At 41.5% G+C, this 23,223-nt stretch overlaps 1 long non-coding RNA gene across 1 annotated transcript in view; it reads right to left on the minus strand.

Moving 5' to 3' along the window:
* LOC135876542 (uncharacterized) overlaps positions 1-22,948 on the minus strand; it is a 56,182-nt gene extending 33,234 nt beyond the window's left edge. The window contains exons 1-3 of the long non-coding RNA XR_010561309.1: positions 22,812-22,948; positions 13,527-13,695; positions 12,939-13,040 (exon numbers count right to left, since the gene is read on the minus strand). This is a non-coding gene — a long non-coding RNA (uncharacterized LOC135876542). The remainder of the gene's footprint in view (positions 1-12,938; positions 13,041-13,526; positions 13,696-22,811) is intronic.
* Between the last annotated feature and the right edge of the window lie 275 nt (positions 22,949-23,223).

The raw sequence follows: 23,223 nt of genomic DNA on the forward strand, positions 1-23,223 counted from the left end.
TAGGAGTTATTGGGTACTCAGCTTTTTTGAAAATCAGGCCATTTCTTCAGGTGCCTAAATAAGGCTTTCAGAGCCTAACTTTAGGCACCCAGCCTTGAAAATCATTGCCTACGTGTCTAGCTTGATAACACTTGCCTGCTGGTAGATGCAGCAATAGGTTTTTAGGAGACTGAAAGGATGTCAGGTATTAGGGAGCTTCTACTGAGCTAAAAAAAGATTTTCTCCTAAACACACATTTGAACATGGTAAGATTTGAGATTGAGGAATTCAATCCCCACATATTACGTAATTTTCCCAGAGGAAGGGCACTTTTAATTTTGAGACACTATGAAATTCCGGAAGAGGAGTTATGGAATGAGTATTGAAAGAATTTCATGCCAAAGCACAAGAATTATCAATATGTAAACCTTCACAGGCAGTACTTAATACTCATGATATCAAATACTTTGACTTTATAGGTTTTTTCCCCAGTTGCCCAGTCTTCAAATCTAGTAAAACTTCCAGATAAGCAGGTTGTGTTATGCTAATTCTTATTAAAAAGTGTTGATTAAGCATGTTAAATCTTCATAACCTAATTGTAAAATCACATATGCATTCTATTACATGTCAGTAAGGACAGCCTGAAACATAGCAAGAGTGCGATACCACCTGCCTAAGAATCTGACAGGGCCATGCATTTTGAGCTCTACCTCCAAGCCAACACACTGGTGGGCTTCAATTAACGTTGAGTTAAATTTGCTCGCACATTTCCTCTTGTCTGTGCTGTTCATGGCACTCAGACCAGCTGCAGGATTACAGTCACCGTAAGAGTGACTGCTGCTTGCTTGCTGAAGAGTAATGGCAGAGTTAGAGACAACCCTCCCTCTCTCATATAAGAATGATGGCAGAAATCTTCAGACTCACTTTTTTCAACTGGTCAAAGGGCACATACATAGGTCTTGGCTACACTTGTGAGTTACAGCGCAATAAAGCCTCCCAGAGCGCTGTACCTCACTCCCCGTCCACACTGGCAAGACACGTACAGCGCTGTATCTCCACAGCTACAGCGCTGCTGGTACTCCACCTCCCCGAGAGGAATAAAGAGTATTGCGCTGCTGCTGCTGCGCTGCGGTGCCAGTGTGGCCACCCAATGCGCTCTGATTGGCCTCCAGAAGTATTCAGCAGTATCCCACAATGCCTGTTCTAGCCACTCTGGTCATCAGTTCGAACTCTACTGCCCTGGCCTCAGGTGACCAACCGTCAGACCCTCCCTTTTTATTCCCCGGGAATTTTAAAAATCCCCTTCCTGTTTGCTCAGCCAGGCGTGGAGTGCTATCAGCGAATCTTTCCAGGTGACCATGTCTCCACGTGCCAAGTGAGCCCCAGTATGGAGCAATGGCGAGTTGCTGGACCTCATTAGTGTTTGTGGGGAGGAAGCTGTCCAGTTCCAGCTGCGCTGCAGCCATAGGAATTACTATACTTTTGGGCACATATCAAGGGCCATGATGGAAAGGGGCCATGACCAGGACACACTGCAGTGCAGGGTTAAAGTGAAGGAGCTGCAGAGTGCCTACCGCAAAGCCCGCGACGCAAACGGCCGCTCCCCCCGTGACCTGATGATTCTACAAAGAGCTGGACGCGATACTTGGGGGTGACCCAACCTCCACTCCAAGCATCACCATGGACACTTCAGAGCGGGGGGGGAGGAGGAGGATGAAAGCAGGAGTGAGGGTGCTGGGGTGGGGGGAGACACCCCAGAATCCCTGGAGGCATGCAGCCAGGAGGAAGGTAGCCAGTCGCAGCGGCCGGAACTTGGTGGAGGACAAACAGAAGAGCAGGTTCCCGGTAAGCATTTTGTTTTTTTCCGGGAAGGAATTTTTTCGGTGCGGGCTCTTTGGGAGAGGAGGGTTAGTGCTGCATGCATGCCTAGATGCGGAATAGCGCATTGATGTGGTCTATCACATCACATCACAGTAATCGGCCTCGGTAATCTCTTCGAAAGTCTCATCCAGAACGTGGGCAATGCGCTTGCGCAGGTTTATTGGGAGAGCCACCATGGTCCTTGTCCCAGTCAGGCTAACGTGTCCGCGCCACTGTGCCGCGAAGGGGACCATTGCTGCACACAGGCAAGCTGCATATGGGCCAGGGCAGAAGCCGCATTGCAGTAGAAGACCCTCCCTTGCTTCCCAGGTCACCCTCAGCAGCGAGATATCTTCCAGGATGAACTCCTGTGGAAAATGTTGGGACAGTGTTCAGTGTAGGTGCCCCCTGCAGCTGTTGGCTCTCCCCAAGGCACAGAAACCCAGAGGACAGTACAGCCCTGAAACAATCAGTCCCCCTTACTTACCATTTTGGGGCTCCCATGGGTTATGTGCACTCTCTTTGAGACGGGAAAAGTATGCTATTGTGTAGACTGTGTGTGCTCTCCTTAAGTGCGGGGGAATCATTACTCTGTCTGGTATAAACAATGCTGCCTCTGTTAAGTGTTGCATTTTGACGTTACAGATGCAACCTTGAGATCTCAGCCGTCCGTGTTATCACCGGCTGAGAGACTGCAAAAACTCTGGAAGAGACCGCGAAAAAGCAAAGAAGACATGCTGCACGAAGTGATGCATCAATCTCTTACAGAGAATCAAAAAGCGCAGGAGTGGAGGGAGAGCGAAAGCAGGATCTGCAAGGAAAACGCAGCGCACCGGAAGCAAAGCATGGATCGGCTGATAAGCATCATGGAGCGCCAAGCGGACTCTATCCAGGCGCTCATAGCCATGCAGGCGGAGCACTACCGCGCCCGACCCCCCCCCTGCAGCCCTTGTCCCAAAACTCTTTCCCTTGTGCCCTCATGTCACCTCCAACCCACTTTCCCCAACATCTGGGTTCTTACCGCCACCAGCTGCCTCCAACACCTGTATCTTCACCAAGCAGCCCTGAGACCTACGACCCTTACCCTCTGCACTCAACCCCCATCACCATGCAGTATAGCCATCCTGAAATGCAGCACTCATTGCACAGCACTACCAGACAGGACATACGTAAATCTGTGATTGTACCGTTCCCCACCCCACCCCCTTGCCCTTTCTGATTCCCAAACACTTGTGTTTCTTTTCAGTAAATTAATTTTCTGGTCAATAAATGGATTTTTTGGCTTTGAAAACATTCTTTATTATTGCATAAAGTAAAGGGCACTGCAAATCAGCTTAGCAAACACAGATTCCTACTAACATTGGAACCACTGCACTTCACTCCCGTGCAGGGCACCAGACATTACTGCTGGTTTTCAGCCTCAAATTGCTCCCTCAAGGCATCCCTAATCCTTGCAGCCCTGTGCTGGGCCCCTCTAATAGCCCTGCTCTCTGGCTGTGCGAATTCAGCCTCCAGGTGTTGAACATCGGAGGTCCATGCCTGACTGAATCTTTCACCCTTCCCTTCACAAATATTATGGAGGGTACAGCACGCAGATATAACCGCGGGGATGCTGTTTTCGGCCAAGTCCAGCTTCCCATACAGAGATCGCCAGCGGCACTTTAAACGGCCAAAGGCACACTCCACAGTCATTCGGCACCGGCTCAGCCTGTAGTTGAACCGTTCCTTGCTGCTGTCAAGGCTCCCTGTGTAGGGTTTCATGAGCCACGGCATTAACGGGTAAGCAGGGTCTCCAACGATCACAATGGGCATTTCGACTTCCCCTACTGTGATCTTCCGCTCTGGGAAAAAAGTCCCGGCCTGCAGCTTCCTGAACAGGCCAGTGTTCCGAAAGATGCATGCATCATGCACCTTTCCAGGCCAGCCTGTGTTAATGTCAATGAAACGGTGATCCACAAGCGCCTGGAGAACCATGGAGAAATACCCCTTCCGATTAACGTACTCGGATGCTAGGTGGGGTGGTGCCAGAATAGGAATATACGTCCCATCTATCACCCCTCCACAGTTAGGGAACCCCATTTGTGCAAAGCCATCCACTATGTCCTGCACGTTACCCGGAGTCACGGTTCTTCTAAGCAGGATGCGATTAATGGCCCTACAAACTTGCATCAACACGATTCCAACGGTCGACTTTCCCACTTCAAACTGGTTCGCGACCGATTGGTAGCTGTCTGGAATTGCCAGCTTCCAGATTGCAATAGCCACCCGCTTCTCCACCAGCAGGGCAGCTCTCAATCTCGTGTCCTTGCACCGCAGGGTGGGGGCGAGCTCCTCTCACAGTCCCATGAAAGTCGCTTTTCTCATCCGAAAGTTCTGCAGCCACTGCTCGTCATCCCAGACTTGCATGACGATGTGTTCCCACCACTCGGTGCTTGTTTCCCGAGCCCAAAAGCGGCGTTCCACGGTGCTGAGCATGTCCGTGAATGCCACAAGCAATTTCGTGTCATACCCATTACGCGACTCGCTATCATCGTCGGACTCCTCACTGTCACTTTGGATCTTAAGGAATAGCTCGACTGCCAAACAGGACATGCTGGCGAGACTCATCAGCATACTCCTCAACAGTTCGGGCTCCATTTCCCGCAGACCGAAACGGAACACAGATCGCGCTGCACAGAAACCGTTGAAAGATGGCATTGAAAGCTGGTGCCAAATGGCGCCAAATGTGGACGGAAACACAGGGATTGCTGGGATGCGAAGCGATGCATCACGGGGCTTTGGGACAGGACCCAGAGTGCCCCGCCCCCTTCCCACAACCCACGGTGCCAGAATGGGAAGGGGTGCTCTGTGGGATAGCTGTCCATTATGCACAGCTCCCAATGCCGCTGCAAGTGCTGCAAATGTGGCCACGACAGTGCGCTGGCAGCTGTCAGTGTGGACAGACTGCAGCGCTTTCCCTACTCAGCTGTACGAAGACAGGTTTAACTCTCAGCGCTGTACAGCTGCAAGTGTAGCCATACCCATAGTGTGATTTTGCTAAAAGCCTCCCTTGTCCTGCTCTAATTTGGCATCAGAACTTAAGCCTCTCACCATCAGCAGCAGTGGGTGGAACACAGCAAGCGTTCTAGCTCTTTAAGGTGATAGGGCCAGAGGTAGAGGTAGTACTCCCTCACTGGTTTGCAAAGCAAACCGTAACCCTTACTGGCCCTGCCCTTGGAATCCTGCCACCAGTCTCCTCATTTCCTTCAGCATCATTCACCTGTCCCCTCCTCGACATCTGTCTCCCAGTGCTTCTTCCAGGATCTCTAATTCCACAATTCTTTAGCTCACTACCACTCTCAGGCCCCTTACCCTCTCATCCACTGACACACCCATTCCATTCTCCCCTCCACTTTCTACTACGTCACTATCCTACCTACTTCACTAATCCTCAGCATAGGTTCACCTCCCACATCTGCTGCCTCTGGCCCCATGTTGCCAAATGACTTTTTAGGAAGTCTCATGACCTACAGACTCCTTCCACTACAAGTTTGTCCTCTCCTCCTTCAGTACTGCCATCTCTGTTCCAGGTCAAGCAGCGCTACTTCTCTACTCTGACTGACTCCCATGCCCATAATCCCAAATACCTGTTCACCACATTTGACACTCTCCTAGAACAGAGACACACACACTCTACACATAGGGTCTTCCTGACTGATGAAGGCCAGACTTCTCTTTTGAAAGCCCATCCCATAACCTCCCCTATCACCCTCTCATCTGCTGTCACTAATGCTGATTTTGTCGACATTTCTCCTCTAATTCCTCTGCCTACCCCAGTAACCCCAACTTTCCCCTACCTCAAAGCCAGAGGTCATAACTACTTCTCTTATTCCCCTTTCTCCTTACTCTCCTCAATCCTTCCCTGCTTTCCCCAGTACAAGCTTTTGTCTCCCCCTTCCATAAAAAGATCCCAACTTGGCCTCACCTACCTCTCCAATTACTACATCTCTCTTTTCCCCTTCTTCACCTCTAAATTCAACAAATGCCCATAGAAATGTAGGGCTGGAAGTGACTTTGGGAGGTCATACAGTTCAGCATCCCATGCTGAGACAGCATCAAGTAAACCTAGATCATCCCTGACAGGTGTTTGTCTAACCTCCTCTTAAAAACCTCCAATGATAAGGATTCCACAACCTGCCTTGGAAACCAATTCCAGCTCTTAACTATCCTGATGGTTAGAAAGTTTTTCCTAATATCTAAGCTAAGTCTCCCCTGCTACAGATTAAGCCCATTACTTCTTGTCCTACCTTTGGTGGACATGGAGAACAATTGATCACAGTATTCTTTATAATAACTCTTAACATATTTGAAGACTTATCTGGCTCCCCTTCAGTCTTCTTTTCCCAAGACTAAACATGCTCTTTTTTCCCTTTTAAAAACCTTTCCTCATAGGTCAGGTTTTCTAAACCTTTAATAATTTTTTTCTCTTCTCTGGACTCTCCGATTTGTCCTCATCTTTCTTAAAGTGCTGCGCCCAAAACTGGACATGGAACTCAAGCTGAGGTCTTACCAGCACTCAGCAGAATTGGACAATTACCTCCGATGTCTTATATATGCCACCCCTGTTAATAATAATATGTCCCAACTGCATCACGTTGTTGGCTCATATTCAGTTTGTGATCCACTATTAACCCACAGATTCTTGTCAGCAATATTACCGCCTAACCTGTTTTTCCCTGTTCTGGCTTGTGTTCCTTTCCCATTATTGTTAATATTAATTGCGTGAAGCATCTGGTCAGAGTTAATCTTTGAAGGAGGACTGAAGCAAAATAGGCATTAAACACCTTAGCCTTCTTGGTGTTGTCCATTATTAGCTCTCCTTCCCCACTAAGTAGAGGACCTACACTTTCCTTCATTCTTCTCTTGCTCTCCAACCCAGATTCACTTCTCCACTTAACACTGCTCCTACCAAGGTCTCTAACAATCTCTTCTTGCACGTCTCAAGGCTTCTACTCTATTGTCATTGTCCTTAATCTCTTGGCTGCTTTAAATACCAGTGATCAGAGACTTCTTGAAATCCTGTTGTACCCCTCTCCTTCTCCTGCACCGTACGTCCAGCTTCTGTGACCGTCTACATCTGGCTCTCCTATGTCTCTGGTTATTTCCTCAGCATTTCTTTCAGTGGACTCTCCTTCCCCTCCTCCCCCAACTTCCACTATCTGTGTAGTCTCTTGTGACTTAGCCCTTTGGGCCCCACTTTCTCTCTCTCTCGCCTCCCCCCCCCCCCCCTCACCCCACCTCCACCCCCACTTCAGTAGATCTTAATTTTTCACATGGATTACTCACAGATCTCTCCCTCCTCTTCCAGAGAGTCTCCTACATCCAATCTTGCATCACAGTTTGGATCTCTGATGTGGCTCATTGTCAATTCAACAATTATATTAACTAAAACTGAACTCATCATTCCTCTACAAGTCTCCCCACTTGCCAATTCTATTGACAATACCATCAGCCTCCAAGTCACTCAGAATCATAGCATAGCAGTTATCTTTAACTCTGCCTTTTCCCTGGGCATCCAGGCTGCAACCCAAGTCTTGCTGCTTCTTCCTCCCTAACATATTCAAGATCTAACCTTTTATCTGGACATATCACTTAAACTGTAATCCAGGCCCTCGTTTTCCCTCTTGAGTCCCACAATTTCCTTCTCTCTGCCATTTCTGATATCCATCTTGCCCCCTTCAATCTATTCAAAGTTGTGCTGCTAAGATTATCTCCTTGGTTGATTGCTCTGTTGTTGTGGCCCCACCTACCTCTTTGAACCCATTGCAAAAATGTCAAGGTTCTTATACTCATATTTAAGGCCCTTTACAACAGTGCCTCTCTCTGCTTATCCACACACATTGCCACATGTCTCCTCTGCTGTACTAATGAAGTCAGCCACAAATCATCCATCGGTCAGTTTCTCTTCCAGTTTTCGCAAGCATATGCTTCCATGCCATCCCATATCCATGGAACTAAAGCCTCTACCCTGCCCTCATTCAACTCTATCCTCAAGGCCTACTTCTAGCATAATATTTAATAGGAAACTTAACTCAATGGCTAGGTAGATGGCTAGCAGGGATTATCCATCCTATTTTGTTTATAATTAATAATAAGAGAACGAAAAGACGGACAACTCAAAGCCATCTAATGTAATGCAGACAGCTAATTTATGCAATGTGTTCTTATGGTTAACCTCTCTCTCTCTCTCTCTCTCTCTCTCTCTCTCTGTCTTCCTCCAATTATCTTTGTTGCAGTTTGTCTTAAAATTAGATTGGAATCTCAGTCCTGAAGAGCTCCCTGTACACTGTACAGCACTGATCCTGATTGGAGCCTCCAAGCACTACTGAAATACAAAATAAAACAAACTGAATGAACAGCAAGCCTGCAAATCTACATTAAAGCTGTGTGCTAAAGCATGGATTAGTGACGTTGTGTCAAATATAGATCACACTTCCTTGACCTCAGAGATATGGCTTTGAATCAGTGCTGGCGCTAGGCATAAGCAGACAAAGCAATTGCGTAGGCCCCCTATTTGCTTTTTTTAATGTGTGTTGTGTGTATTCCTGCTTAGGGCCCCCAAAGGGCTAGCACTGCTTCTGGTTTGAATAAGTATGTCAATATGAGTATCGCGTCCAGAAATATTAACTCCTTTATAACACAGAGCTATAGTAGGGTTCAAATGTCTTCTTGGTCATTTATTTTTATATAAATATATAGTGAAGTATACTAAAACATACATATTTTCTTCTGAGAAAGGAAACTGACAAAAGGAAGATGCGTTAAAACTGAACTACGTTCATCTAAACTAATTTAATACACAGATAAATTTTAAGATGAGATATTCAAAATATAAGTGCTTTTCCTATCAATTTCAATTAAGAATGAGCTTCTGACCCAGTTTTATTTTTCCTTTCTTGCCTATGATGAAGTTATGACTTCGCTAACTATAACCCCAATTCTGCAAACTGTTTTGTGCAGCTGAACCTCTGGAGCTTTATGCAAACACAGGGATCCACAAGCACAGAGAAGTCTGCAAGATCAGGGGCTATAATTGTCTTAAAGCCAGTTTGTTTTGGGGGAGTCCAATTAGTTGACTTTTTGTTTGTTTTGGGGGAAGGGGAAGAAATATCATTAGATTTTATTTTTTTTAAATATCTATATATGAGACACAAGATGGTATATGAGCCACAAAAACCAGTCCAGTGAAATGCTGCCATCTCCCCCCTATTTTGTTAAAAATGTTGTTCTTCTCCAAGAATGCTGAGTTTTGAATTCTTACTTTACTGTTACAGCTGGTATATTTCTCCCTTTTGAAATCTTGCAGGCTTCACTTAGTTTCCTAAAAGGCGTCATTTGAAATTCTATATGAACTATCAAAGATAAGCTAAATACACAGACTCCTCTTATAAAGTTTAGTGGGACCTGATATATGAGCCATACAGTATAAACACTTAGCTGTATGAAGCCTACTTTTAGCTTAACACAAAGTTGAGCAAGCATTTTTCTAAGTCAAAGATCTCACCTTCACTATAATAGTTCAGTGTTCCAGGAATTCCTGTTTCATCCCTCTAAGATTTTACTTGTTTATATTTCACATCATTCCCTCAAAAAAACCCTATGAACTATTACTAGATATTTAATATAGAGACATTTCAAGATACATTAGAAGTCAAACGTTTCCACTCTTACTGTTTTAATTTCATGTCTCTGAAATGGACAGAAACCTAGCACACTAGAAGTTTTAAAAGACTACTATGCTTAGGTGTCAAACATTTCTTGAAGTCTGTGGCAGTTGGCAGCTGCAAACATCCGACTGAAAGCCCCATCTGCTGCTTCACAGCTTCCAGTCGAGGATGTTTACAGTCGCTCACTGTCAACAGCAATACACATTCTTTAGCTGCTTACGTCACATTAACAACCAACAGGAGGATCCAAGCAAGTTGCTTAAGAAGACTGGTACAACCTCTCTCCATGTTGCCATCTTGCTACATGCAAATGTATAAAGTAGCCTGTTTTCACACGTTTTTATTAATATGATAACTTATGACTTCTAGTGGAATAGTTTGAAACATAGGTATAGTTAATACTCAAATGTTATATAATTGAAATATGTCTGTTTTACTTATGGTGTAGAATTACAGTAAAGATTTATGGAAGAAGTGACTTGCATGCTCTGTTGCAACTTATTTGTGCCTCCAAGACACTAATAGAACAGTCATGGTGGTGTTTATTATTGCATTACTATGCAATCTACTAAATTCACTTATCAGTAACAAACTTATCAGTAAATATAGTGACAGATCCTTTATTATCCACTGAAACAGAAGATCTAATTTTAAGACTGTTTTAATATAGTGATGGGATTGGCTTTCTTCCTTTCTGCAAAGAGGAATGGGGGAAGCTATGTGATCTTAAAATTAACTTATCCAACCTTTGCTCCAGAATGACTGCAGAAGATAACTGGGTGTGGGGGAGGGCGTAAGCATGCTCTGTGAAAGCTTATGTAAAGTTTAAATGAGTAATAAAACTCTACTAATTTTCTGTTTTGGATAACCAGTTGCCATTACATCACACAGAGTTATTAGAATTACAGTATTTACCACAGAACAAAAAACACAACAACATCTGACATAACGAGTCTCAGTGGTGCAGTTTTGCAGTTGTTTCTTCATCCTAACTCCTGTTTTCTTATGAAGATAATGAAGGGGGAAATTGAAGATTAAGAATTCAACTATTTTTCCAAATTAATTCAAAACCATAGAGAATCAGTTAAGTGATTAAAGTGGCATAAGTAGAAAATGATTTTCCTTGGAACTTGCCTTAAAAAATCAAGTTATCATATAGCAAACTAACTAGTTTATGGGAAGAATATAGCTGCTTGGAATGCAGAAATCTATGGTATTTATAAAAAAAAAAGTGAAGAATCCTCATAAATCATTATTTCAAAGACACAGGGGTTATATTTTCTACACTAAGGTTAAGAAAGTTAATCTTCCAGGCAGCAGGTGAAAACAAGCACAATTATGTTGAGGTCTTTCCCTTTATTCACTACCAACTTTGAGCTATTAAAACTTGCTAGGGAACCACATTTTCCTCAATGGGTCAAGTCACTAAGGGAACAAAGCAAACTTTATTAGCGCTGTGGCAATTCTACATTCCAGGAATTCTTAGCACTTGGCAGCCGTACACTCCAGACCAGAGAGATTGATCCTCCCTCTACATAGCAGAATGACTGAGACTAACTTTGTGAAATTCTCACTAAGATGCCCACTTCAGCGAGTTACAGATAGAATTACTTAATAAATCCCTTTGTAGAGTCTAAACAGCAAAACAAAGGTTAAGAAAATATTTCCTTGATTATCGACTCTTAAAACTCTTGTAAAATGTAATCCAAGCAGAAAACAAGTGAACACACACTGTACAACACAATGCACACTGAGTGCAGAACTAGATATAATTCAGTGATAGCAGAGGGCAAAGATTTCAGTTTAATTATACCTTGTCACAAACTGAAGATTAATAAATTGACAGATGAAAGGCTAATCTAATATCTACAATTCATTAATAGGAAAAGTGTGGGGGAAGGGAAGAGAGAGACTAACAAGATCTTAGTTGTTTGAATTTATTAGATGAAGGACACTGTCACAACAATACACTATATCATTTTCCTCATGTATGGTTCCCTTTCAGCTATTGCAACATAAACAGATTAGATCTATATGAAAGTCAAAGCAAGGTCACATCTAAAATGCTAGACAGTTTTACCAGTAAGGTAAGGGCCATTTATACAAGACAATTTAAGATTAGGTGTTTCCACTATATGATGATTTTCCAATTTGTATTGTGCACAATTTGTATACTATAAAGTAATTCATTTAGCAGGATAATGTAACATTTAAAACATTAAATAAAATGTGTTAAAGACAGAAATATCAGGTAATTAAAGCTTTTTATGTATTAGTGGTGTAGATGCAGAGATTTTGAACGACTATGACTTGAGAAATTAAAGAGTGTTCCAACAGGCTAATACACTTTTGGGATGGTTTTCATAAACTTGTGCCTTTATGTTCACATCTTAGCATGATAACTTTCCATGTTATCAGTGGTAGTGTAACTAAGCAAATTTTGGTCATAAGCCCATTGAGTTTTTCACAGAATGTCAAATAAAAATTATATGAATTATCTGGTGAAGGCACTATAGAAGGGCAAGAGAGAATCGGTATTTAAAAAGGGTGACAAAACTGTCACTCAAATTAAACTCATGCTACAATTGAAAGTTAGCTGGGCAACTAAAATGGCTCCACTTTTCCACCACCTGAAACGTGGATAGAATGACACAGGCAAATGCATAAAGGTAAATTCTAGTCCTTCAGTTAAATTAATCTAATGTCAAAATGCTAACAAAATAAATAATACAAACCAAAACATGGGGAATTTACAAGACCCATGATAAAAAAAAGTCACTCCTTCGCATGTTGCGACTCATTCCCCAACTGTACGTTGTCTACTTATTACAACTTATCTGGGCAGAGACTTTGTTCTCATATTTAACATTAATCCAAAATTCTTCATCTTTCCATTTCTATCACATAGAGTACAGGCAGGGATAAGTGAGAAATTACAACTTAATTTGGCGTTCACTTTTTCTATAATATAGTGGACTAAGAGCTGCACTATTTGTTGATATCTCAGAGTTGGGAATAAAAGCTGTTTGTGCCTGTTCTGCAAAGCCTTTGACTCAATATTTTAGAGCTGTGAGTTGATATGCAGATTCCAATGCATTGAGCAAACATGAGTGCAGTTGCAGACAGACAGGTGAAATTCAGCGCAGTATTTTCCATCTCACTTTGGTAAAGTGACAGTTCGGACATCTTAATAGGAAAGATTTATCAGTTTCCCAAAATACAGCTTGAACAACACTTAGTGCTTTATGTCAGATGCCTCCCCATATTGTCTGATGTAAGTTTCACTTTTTAATGTGGTTTATTTAGGAGGATGAATAATATATTGAGTTATATACAAGTATTAAAACAGTCTCCATGTGGAAATATTTGGGGAGGAAAAACCCAGGAACTTACTTGTTGGGCCCAATTCTTCCTATTTCAACTTCCATTATAATTTATGTAAGCTGCACACTCAACCAGGGACCACCACACTGCCTGGCCATTAAGAGAAGATTCCTGGAAATTCAAGACATGAACTGTATTATACATTTACAAAAATTAGTTGAATGGATTATTGTAATTAAAGAAGCTCAGTTAGCATTTCATATCATCTGGCTCCCATCATTAACACTCTTTTCTAGAAGTAAATTAAAAAAAGTTTCAAGTCAAATAGTTGGATTGGAGAGCAAGTGTCACTTTACTGTTCTACATTTTAGAAAGCTACACTAGGAATATGACTTATTGGCTGATAACGGTTGTCCGAAACTGCCTCCCCTGGCCTCCTTCAGCAGGTGTTGAAAAAAGTTTAACTGCTTGTGTAGAAACAGTTTTTGGGACCATTTCAGAAGCTTACAAGACCCTATGGGGCACAGGACTAAAGTAAGTGATAATACCACACAGACCTAGTGCCAATACCTGCTAAGAAAACCTATCAATTCATATTTTTAGGAAATTTATACATAAAGGTTCCTAGACACTCAAGAGGTTTCCAGGTAAACTCACTCTGCATCTATGATCTGTGACAGAAGTATCAACAATGAAGTGGATGCAATTTTCATGTGGTAATGTGAAATAGCAAGTTGCTGTGGCTAGTAGTTTGGAGTGGGGAAAAGGTTATTCCTGAAGTTGCACACTCAGCAGCTGGATCCTATCTTCAGTACTTCTGGTGGAACTGTTACAAAGAGAAGGAACACAATTACTGAAATGCCAGTACTGAGTACCTTGCATAGCTTTTTCTGTAAATCAACTAAAGATAGATACGGGTTTCCCAGATTTGCCATCTGCCCCAGTAACCTGTAGTCTTTTGCTTTGAAATCTGTCTACACTGTAAGCTAGAGGTGTGACTCCCCATCTGTGTACACATACTCACAGTAGCTCCCATCAACCCAGCGGGAGTATAAACAGCAGTGTAGCCGTGGTAGCACTGTTGGCTGCAGTGGTGGCTAAGCCGTGCCAAGTACATACCTACCAGTTTTAGGCTCAGCCGTACCTAGACAGCAGCCAACAGCAGTACAACTGCTACATTGCTCTTTACACTTGCACTAGCTCAATGAGCGCTACTGTGAATATGCGTACACAAGCAGGGGAATCACACACCCTTTGCTTGCAGCATAGACAGAGCCTAAAACTGAACAGAGAAGCAGTGAGAAAAAAAAAGTACAGGCACTGCAGGATTATATACGTTAAGTTTATTTCTTTTTCCACATTAACCTAATTTCATTAATGTAAATTATTTACATCAGAAGCACTAACCATGATACTGAAGTTATGGAAAATATCTTTGAGAATTGAGCTCACTTTATTTTAAGCTTTCCTTTCTACTTTTCTTACATCCCTCCTTCTGTGTCTTCAGCCCACAGCATCCCATATTTGGGCTTCAGACAATTGAGAAGCATAGTCAGGGTTGGAAAAAACCCCACTGGCCCACAGCAAATAGAAAGCTTTCCCAATGTCATTTTCTGCAGAAACTAAGCTTTGATTTTTGAAGAATTAAGTTTCTAGCCCTTATGATTGAAAATAAAGCCTTCCAAATGCAAACCTGGGATAAATTAATGAAATGCTTTGTTACTAAGCTTGCAGACAGGTAGTTCCAGGGCTTCTCTTGCTGCTCAGAGCTGTCCCTGGCTGCAGTGAGTGAAAACCGACCACTATATTTTCAGAGTTGTTTTTTCCAGATTCCTAAGAGCAGCATTTAAAGTGACAAGAATCAAGTCACTTTCATTCTACTGCTGTTCCAGACAGCCTGGAGCAGCAACAAGAGGAGGCAGATCCAAAAACCAGACACTTGAGGAAGGTAAGAGTAGCAAAGATACATGCCTCTATTGCAGCAAATATGAGTACAGCGGGGCAGGAAACAGTTTTCACAATTTCAAAAAGTCTTCATCAGAGGAAGAGCTGAAATTTCAAATTTTCACACACGGAAAAGCCCCCCAAAAAACTGGTTCGGGTCAACTGAAACATTATGAATTTCAAAACATGTTTTGATTTTAAACTTTTTTGTTTCAAAATTTAAGTTACTCGACAGTGTAAAAACATTAAAAAAATGAAAAGTAATTCCTAACAAAAAAAAAATTTACATTTCAAGTATCAAAAAAATGTAAGTTTTTTTTTTTGGTCAAAACCAATCTTCCCATGAAAAGGTTTTGCTTCAATGAACTGGCATTTTTCTACAGTGAAAAAGTTTCATCCAAAAATTCCTGACCAGCTCTAACCAGGAACCTGGGGAAGGGGTAAAGTAGCAGAGAAGCCCCAACAACTGTTGAAACCGCTGAGAGGCTCTGAGATGGGAGCATGGACAGCTGGAATATTGCTTATTTCTTCTAAAAGCCAGAGAAGAGGCAGAGAGAGCTACTTTGAGTTTCAGACACCTACTAGCAAGAGTTTCATACAAAAGATGGAGCCACCCGAGGGGAGTTCAAGATCTCTAGTCAGAAGAATCTCAACTCCCTAGCTATTTGTCCCTAGGGAGTGGCCAGTAAGTTTTTTCTCTGGTTATTAGGGTCAGGTAAAAATTTCCAGGTCCTACAGGAGCCTGGATAGACATATGAGGGAGGAAGTTAGAACAGAAAAGTATGGGAACAAGGGAAGGAGGAGGAGAGAGTTTTTAGGAAAAGATGACAGCAGAGAAAACACAGTATAGGGACAAAGAATAAAAAAGGTGATAGAAGGAAAGAAGAAAAGGGAGAAACAAGACCGCTCAGGATTATCCACTGTGAACCATACAACAAAAGCAAGAGAAATGCAGGAAGTATGACCGTTAAATAGCACTGAAATATATTTTACAAATTTCACCAATATTCAGTGAATACTTCATATAACAAACACTTTTTGTAAAACACAGGCAGCTCTAGGTGAGCAAATGCTATACAGAAAATACATTAGATCAGGGGTTCCTAAACTTGGTTCGCGGCTTGTTCAGGGTAAGCCCCTGGCGGGCCGCGAGACACTTTGTTTACCGGTCTGCACCGCTTCCCACAGCTCCCATTGGCCGTGAACAGCGAACCGCGGCCACTGGGAGTTGCAAGCGGCCGTACCTGTGGATGCTCAGGTAAACAAAGTGTCTTGCGGCCTGCCAGGGGCTTGCCCTGAACAAGCCGCGAACCCCTGCATTAGATGAATATAGATGAAATTCACTGAATATATTCAATAAATATTTTTTCTGCTATTTGATCAGCCCTATCAGTAAGTTAAAATTAAATAGTAAATTTGATTGGCAATGTCTACAGTTCATTACAGAACACATGAACAGTACAAAATTGTTTTATTCTTTTAAATTTCAGGGATGGGGGTGGGGTGCAGATATTTTTCACTCTGGCAGGTAAGTGTCAAGTGATTATTTCAAGCCCTAGGTATGGTTAAATATTGACATACCTAGTGTAGAAGAAAACTGAGGCCTAAGACTCCTTTACGCCACTCTGCCAGAGAAAAAGATCTAGTGGCTAGAGCACTAACTTATGATTGGAGAGATACTGGTGCAAGTCATCGTTCCACCAGACTTTCTGTGTGACAGCAGGCAAGTCATTTGGGGAAGTAAGCGAAGCACAGAAGCCTATCTTCAAACTGGGAATGGTACATCCCTACCTCAGGGCTGTTGGGAGGCTAAATATATTTAAGATTGTGAAGTGTTCAGATACTCCAGTAATGGGGGCCATAAGATAAGAGCCTTTAATGAGGCAAAAGGTAGCCCCTAGGTGTACTCAATGAACTCCCTAGATGGCGTAAAGCTGCCACAATGATGTCAGCCCCCGCTTAGTAGCATTCCAGGGTAGGGAGCGGGCAACTACAGAGTGACCCGTGCTTAAACTAGTTTTGGCTTCCCACCGCCTGGAGACAGCTCTAAATTTGCATCAGGCAGGCCCCTGGCTGCCCCATGAAGAGAGAGAACACAAAGTGGTGTAAAGCACCTTTTCCTCTCCCTTGCCACTCTTCCTGTGCAGAAACAGAGAACAGGAATGCCTAGACACCTAGGAACAATTAGCTCAAATCATGGCAGGGTCTACGTAGTCTCAAATAACTAGCTGTTGATAAGCTGACTTCCACTCTTTTACTGTACAGAGGTTTTTTAGTCAAGATCTTAACAAGCAGAGATCTGTGGAGATTTCAGATCCCATAGCACTTTTGTAAGAGCAGGATTTTGAACGAATGCCTTTAGTCAAAGTTTTCTCACTAAAAAAGTAGTGCAATGTATTAGCTGGTTGCTAACTTCACATCCATGGTATTTATGTACCAGTCTGTGCCACACACAATAGGAAATCTTGGGCACTGCACTGACAAAGCAATTCAGCTATTTTCTGAGTGTTCTGCACAAACTATAATCACTACCACCACATATTAAAATGGTTTTATAAGAGGCTTGTTCATAGGGAAGTGTATAGCTAAAATAAGGAAACATTCTTGTCCTTAAAGAAGCACAAAGCATAGTAAATGAACTCTAATTGTCATCAAATATAGAGTGGTGTATTCACTGCAGGCCAAACCTGCTTGAATTCTAGCCCTCAGTTGATTTACGAAGGATTCCCTGTTCCTAGGTATCAATATTGCATTGAGGCGAGCAGGGTGAAAAGGAAAACACCTATAAGCCAGTTAACACCTGTATGTTCCCATGGTTGGTAATTAAATACCGTGACCCAGGGGATAAAGTGTTGAAATTTATTGCCAGGGTCATGGACCTGAAATCCTGTTAATGTTATACCTTTAAGTTCCTATTACCTCCAGTGCAATTACTGATTAAAGAGTTACTTCTTACAGCTGAGGTAGAGGAAAATGTAACTGAGTCAAAGTTATCTGTTTATAAAAAAAAAAAAAAGAAAGAAAGAAAGAAAAAAAGCACCAGTTAAAAGATCCCTGTTAGACCAAGTAACTTAGGTAAAGGGGGTTAGCTATTTAAATAGGCCACTTAAATAAGCCATAGTTGGGCACTAGCTAGTATGCATCTCTCACATTTCCCCCAGTACCGACACATTGGAGTTTTAAACCAGGAAGGGGTGAGTGAAAAGATCAAGTGAGCCTCCATTTTTTTTATGTCATGTTCTTAGCCAGTCACTGGAGGTCAGAATTATCTTGTTTATTTCTTCTCTTCTTACTCCAACCCTTTCCCCCCTAGTTATAACATGCTATTTTAGATCTATTATAGTAACGTGATAAAGAATTATGAAGGATGACATAAGAACAGTGTTTTGTTGTTGAATAGCAGAACAATGTCTCAATGATTACAGCTGGGAAAGGCAGGGTCAAGAGACCCATGTTCTTTTCCTGACTTTGCCAGTGAGTTAATATTATAACAATACAAAAGGGGCCCTTTGAGCTCTAAATGCCATACAAATGCATAAGAAGTGTGGAGATTTCCAAAGCCAACTAAGGGATTTGGCCTCACTTTGAAATTGTGTGTTGTGTGGTAGAGTGTATTAGTTGGCTTTGAAAACCTTGACCCTGTTCCCTTCCCCAAAGTGCTTACGATCTATACATGGCCCTCATCACAATAATATCTGAGTACCTGATGTTATTAATGGATTTGTCCTCCAAACACCGCAGTGGTGTAGTAAAGTATCATCTCCATTTTACAGACATGAAACTGAGGTACAGGGTAGGTTAAGTCAGTGGTTCTCCACCGGGGTACACAGAGGTCTTCCATGGTGTACATCAACTCAAACATTTCATACAGGCAAAATGATAAAGTAAGTAATAGTGTGTGGTGACACTTATGTCTGATTTTGTAAGCAAGTAGTTTTTAAGTGAGTTGAAACTTGGGGTACACAAGCCAAATCAGACTCCTGAAAGGGGTACAGTAATCTGGAAAGGTTGAGAACCACTGTGTTAAGTGAGACTTCTCCTAGGTCACAGAAAGAATCTGTGCCTGAATCAAGAATTGAACCCAAGTTTCCTAAGTCCAAGTCAATAATGCTCACTTGGTAAGAGTGCTTCCAGATCCTTGGTTGAAAGGGTGTTCTAAATGCAAAAAAATTAGTACCATTTAAAAAGCCAATGAAACCCTTTTCTAATGTAACTGTGAATATATACTGGTAAGTAATTTATAGAGGGTTTTCCTCATTAAGCGCTTGTCTGTACAGCCCTGCAGTCAGGATTACCAGGGTGTGAATTCTAGAGAGAGGAGTTTGTTAGTTTCACCTAATTCCCAAAAGGTAGCTCACAAAATCACCCCATAATATTATCTCCCAACAATAGTAGTCAGAGGCTTTGATAGTGAATGATTTTAAAAGATTTTTGTTAGACATACAATCAACATAGGTCTGATTGGTGTTTTGGTTAAAAAAAACAGAACAGGGCACTAAGACATATTCATTTCTATTTTGAGGAAATACCTGTCAGTCAGTCAAAATTTTATCACTTGCATATCTTGCAAATCTCCTGCCGCTTGCATGGAAAGAATACTATCCCCAGGCATAGGAAAATGTGGTACATATTGCCATTTTCCATCTTGTACTAGAAACTTTTTAACCCAGGCAGAGCATGAAGTGTTAGGAATTATTTTTAAACCGTTTACTCAACAGGAGGCCCTCCTGAGAAATATGACTTTACTCCAATTACACAACCTTACATACTTCAGTGAAATTTATATTAGTTTTGGCCTGATACTACAGTCCTTATTCTGCCAAAGCTCACATCAGCCTCACAGTGAGGATTGCAGGATCATCCTCCTTAGCTGCATTTGTATAATCCAGGAGTACTACAAAATGAAAGTATATCAGCTATGGAATACACAGAGAATTTTAGCTCATCTTTCCATAGACACCAACATGATTAAACTAAGTTACTTGGGGATTTTGTCAATTTATTTCATCAACTTCACCAATATATAGACACAGTATAGTTTTATTTTAGTGTTTGACCTAGATCACTAGCGATGTGGTAAATTCATTACCTATCAGAACTTTCTGATCTGTAAGGTATTTTTTTTAAATACATCTCGTGTGTGTTGATCCTCTTTTCCAAGGAGAGTCCCCGCACAGAGTGAAGTAGGCAGGAGTCTGACTGCATCCGTGCAGTAGCAAGATCAAGACTTAAGAACGAGCTTGAAAAACAATTTCTGATTTTGCATTGCACGCATTCTATTCAGGATTGAGTGTTCTAGGTTTTGCTTTTTTCAGCGTCAAGAAAATAGTTTAGAAATCCAAACAATCACTACTCTCTTTTGGAGCCCAATCTTTTAAAGTAGTCATACTTTTAATTAACGAATCAATTAATTTTCAATGGTAGTGTCCAAGAGATGAAAGGCTATTGATCTTAGGACCTACAGGTATTAGATTTCATTGTCTGCATTTAAATGCTTTCCTTACTTTCCATAAAGAAAGATTACTTGTAAAACTGATAAACAAGAAAACAAAATTTAATTCTAATCTACAAACTACACAAAAATCCCAGAAATGCTAAGATATACAGCAGGAGATATTACCTCGGTTACAAATCTGGCCTTTAGAACATAGATGTAACAGAAATTAATCCTCAATTAGATCCCTTACTAGCAGCCTCTCAATAATATTGCTATTTTGAGTATCTATACAATTTTTGGTTAAAAGAGTCCTGTGACTAAGAACCATAATGCAGTAGTAAGAGTTTTCTCCCATATACAACTATTAGCATTTAGATTTAAGTTTTTTTTTCAAAACAATCTTTTATATTCAGAACGTTAGTATTAAGACAACTAGATTTTACTTTAAAAAGATACTAAGATAAAGGTTCATAGAGAAAATATTGAAGCCCTGCATTTTAATTTGTGCTAGACAAATATAACCTTCAAACCTTTCAAGGTTACCTTTCCCTATTTGAAAATGCTTCAGGAAAGAGAAAAAATGCAGTTTAAGGAGACAAGAATTTCCATTACTCTCTAACTAGAGGCCACACCCCACACAACAATTAATGACATGAAAGAATTTTGAATCAAAACTCTACAACAAGTACCCAGCCTGAGGCAAAGTAAAACTTTCTCATTTTCAGAGAAGAAAAGAAACTCTTACTCAATAAGTAGCAATTATGCTGTAGAATTTATATGCTGAGCACGACTGAATGTAAGAACACCAGAGCAGTCAACCATAGCTTTAGCGCTTTGAGTATGATTAACAGAATGAACTTTAAAAGGTCAATTAAATGTCAACACATTTTAAAGAGATATTCTTCTTAAGTTTGGTCAATGTGTAATGGCACCCTCTAAATCAGTAATGTCATCTTTACATTTAAGTTGTACACAACCTAAATTTATGTATGCACATACAGGATAGATAACTTATTTTCTATAAATTAATTAGTATTTATATTGTTGGCTTTAATACGTCTAAGCTGTCTTTTATTAGTTGTGTTTAATCAAGTACACTGAGACACCCTTTTTTCATTTCATTCTAACCCACAAGGGAAAAACAAACAGTTTGTTTCACAGGATGAAAGCCTAGTACATTACAACATTAGAATGAAGAGGTTTTCTGAGAACACAACTGAGTACATTACGTGGCTGTAACTCTTGAACATAACTTTGTCAAAAGAGACTGTGACCATAATAATAATAATAATGATTTAAAAAGATCACATATGTATTTTATTTTGCCTCTTCACTGTCACTTATCTTCATAGGTAAGTTTTTAGTGGCTAGAGATTCTGGGAACATCTTAAAGCGGGATTTTCAGTGGCTACTGGTTCAACACTTTCTGAAAAATCAGGCCTCTAATGGCATCTCAAATTGGATACCCAAAATCACTGGTAATTTTTGAAATTGTAGGTCTTTATATATTTGTACAAGCATAATGGGACACAAACCCTGATTAATCTCAGGAAACTACTCTCACAAAAACAAACAATCATATCAATACCAGTTTTCATCAGCAAGACCTTCAAAATAAAGTTAAAATATATTAAAGATTTTTATGGGTGAGTGAGGGGAGGACAGAGGGAGACAATGCAGATTCACTTTTTCTGTAATTAAAAAGGGATACAGTTTTCTGTAATGGTACTTGATAGAACTACATAGTGATGCATTACACATTCCTCCACAGGCATGTTTTAACTCCAAATATGAATAATGGATTTGAAGAAAGGATGTTGCTGCACATATTAATCTGACAAAAAAAGAAAACACTCCAGAGGGCTTGAGAACAGTCAAGATTACTTTATATGGTCAACAATCACATGACAGAAGTATTAAATTTTGAAGTAAATATATACAAGTAGAATTACTTTGAAAATGTAAGAAAAGACTTTCCAGAGTTAGAGATCTGATGTTGTTTATCTTGAGATTTTTTTTGCACACTGATGTTGACTGTGCATGCCCACTCTCTATTTTTTTTAAAAATTATCTAACTTTTAATTGTTTTAAATGAGGCATGGTTAGAATATTTTTCTTCTGGATAGTTATCCACACAAACATCTGTTAAGACTATGTTACTATGGTATGCCAGAGGATCAAAGCCACAGATGATTTAAAGTTTGGTCATATTTTAGTAAAGCTATGTTTAACGCACATAAATACTAGCCATAATTAAAGTTACAAAACACAAGTATGCAGATGTCAGATATCCTTAAGACTGAAATTATGCAATCATTTTAAGCACCTCTTCAAATTGTTTTCAAGCCTTCCTTAAGCTCACGTTCAGCTAATTATAACGATATAGTAATGTCGATGTGTCAGGCATCAAAGGACATTGGAGTTCAAAATATAGTTGCTACATGTAATTTCTTTCTACCTGCTCCCGTTTTTGTTCCTGCCAGAAAACTGAAAATTCCTGTATGCAGTGCAAAGTAAACCAGGGCTGGGGGCAAAAAGCAGGCGAGGGTGGGTTAAAGTACCAGTCGCTGCAGATCTCACTCCAGCTCGTCCTGTTCAGTAGCACTTGCGAGTAGTTTGTTACAGCGTGGGGCAGGCTGGAACCAAAACACAACAGGTGAGACCCAGCAGACAGGTTGCTCCTACCTCTGGGGTTCGCCCCCGCTGCTCTGCCCGGCGGGGCTGCAGAGAAGCGGCCCGGCAGGGAAGCAGCCCGGGCCACCGGCAGTCCAGATCCGAGAGGGGGATCCGAGGAGCCCAGGCGCATTTCAGACAAGTTGCGAACACCCTGTAAAAAAGTTCCCAAGCGCCGCCGCCGCCGCTTTCCCGGGTGCAGTTTCGCGAGCGGCGGCTCCGCTGCCCCCTCCCCGAGGGAGGCTGGTCCCCCAAGCGGAGCTCTCACGGCCAGAGCCGCCCGCCTCAGGTGGGAGAGCA

This window comes from Emys orbicularis, chromosome 3, assembly GCF_028017835.1.
Source record: "Emys orbicularis isolate rEmyOrb1 chromosome 3, rEmyOrb1.hap1, whole genome shotgun sequence".
Lineage (NCBI taxonomy): Eukaryota > Metazoa > Chordata > Testudines > Emydidae > Emys > Emys orbicularis.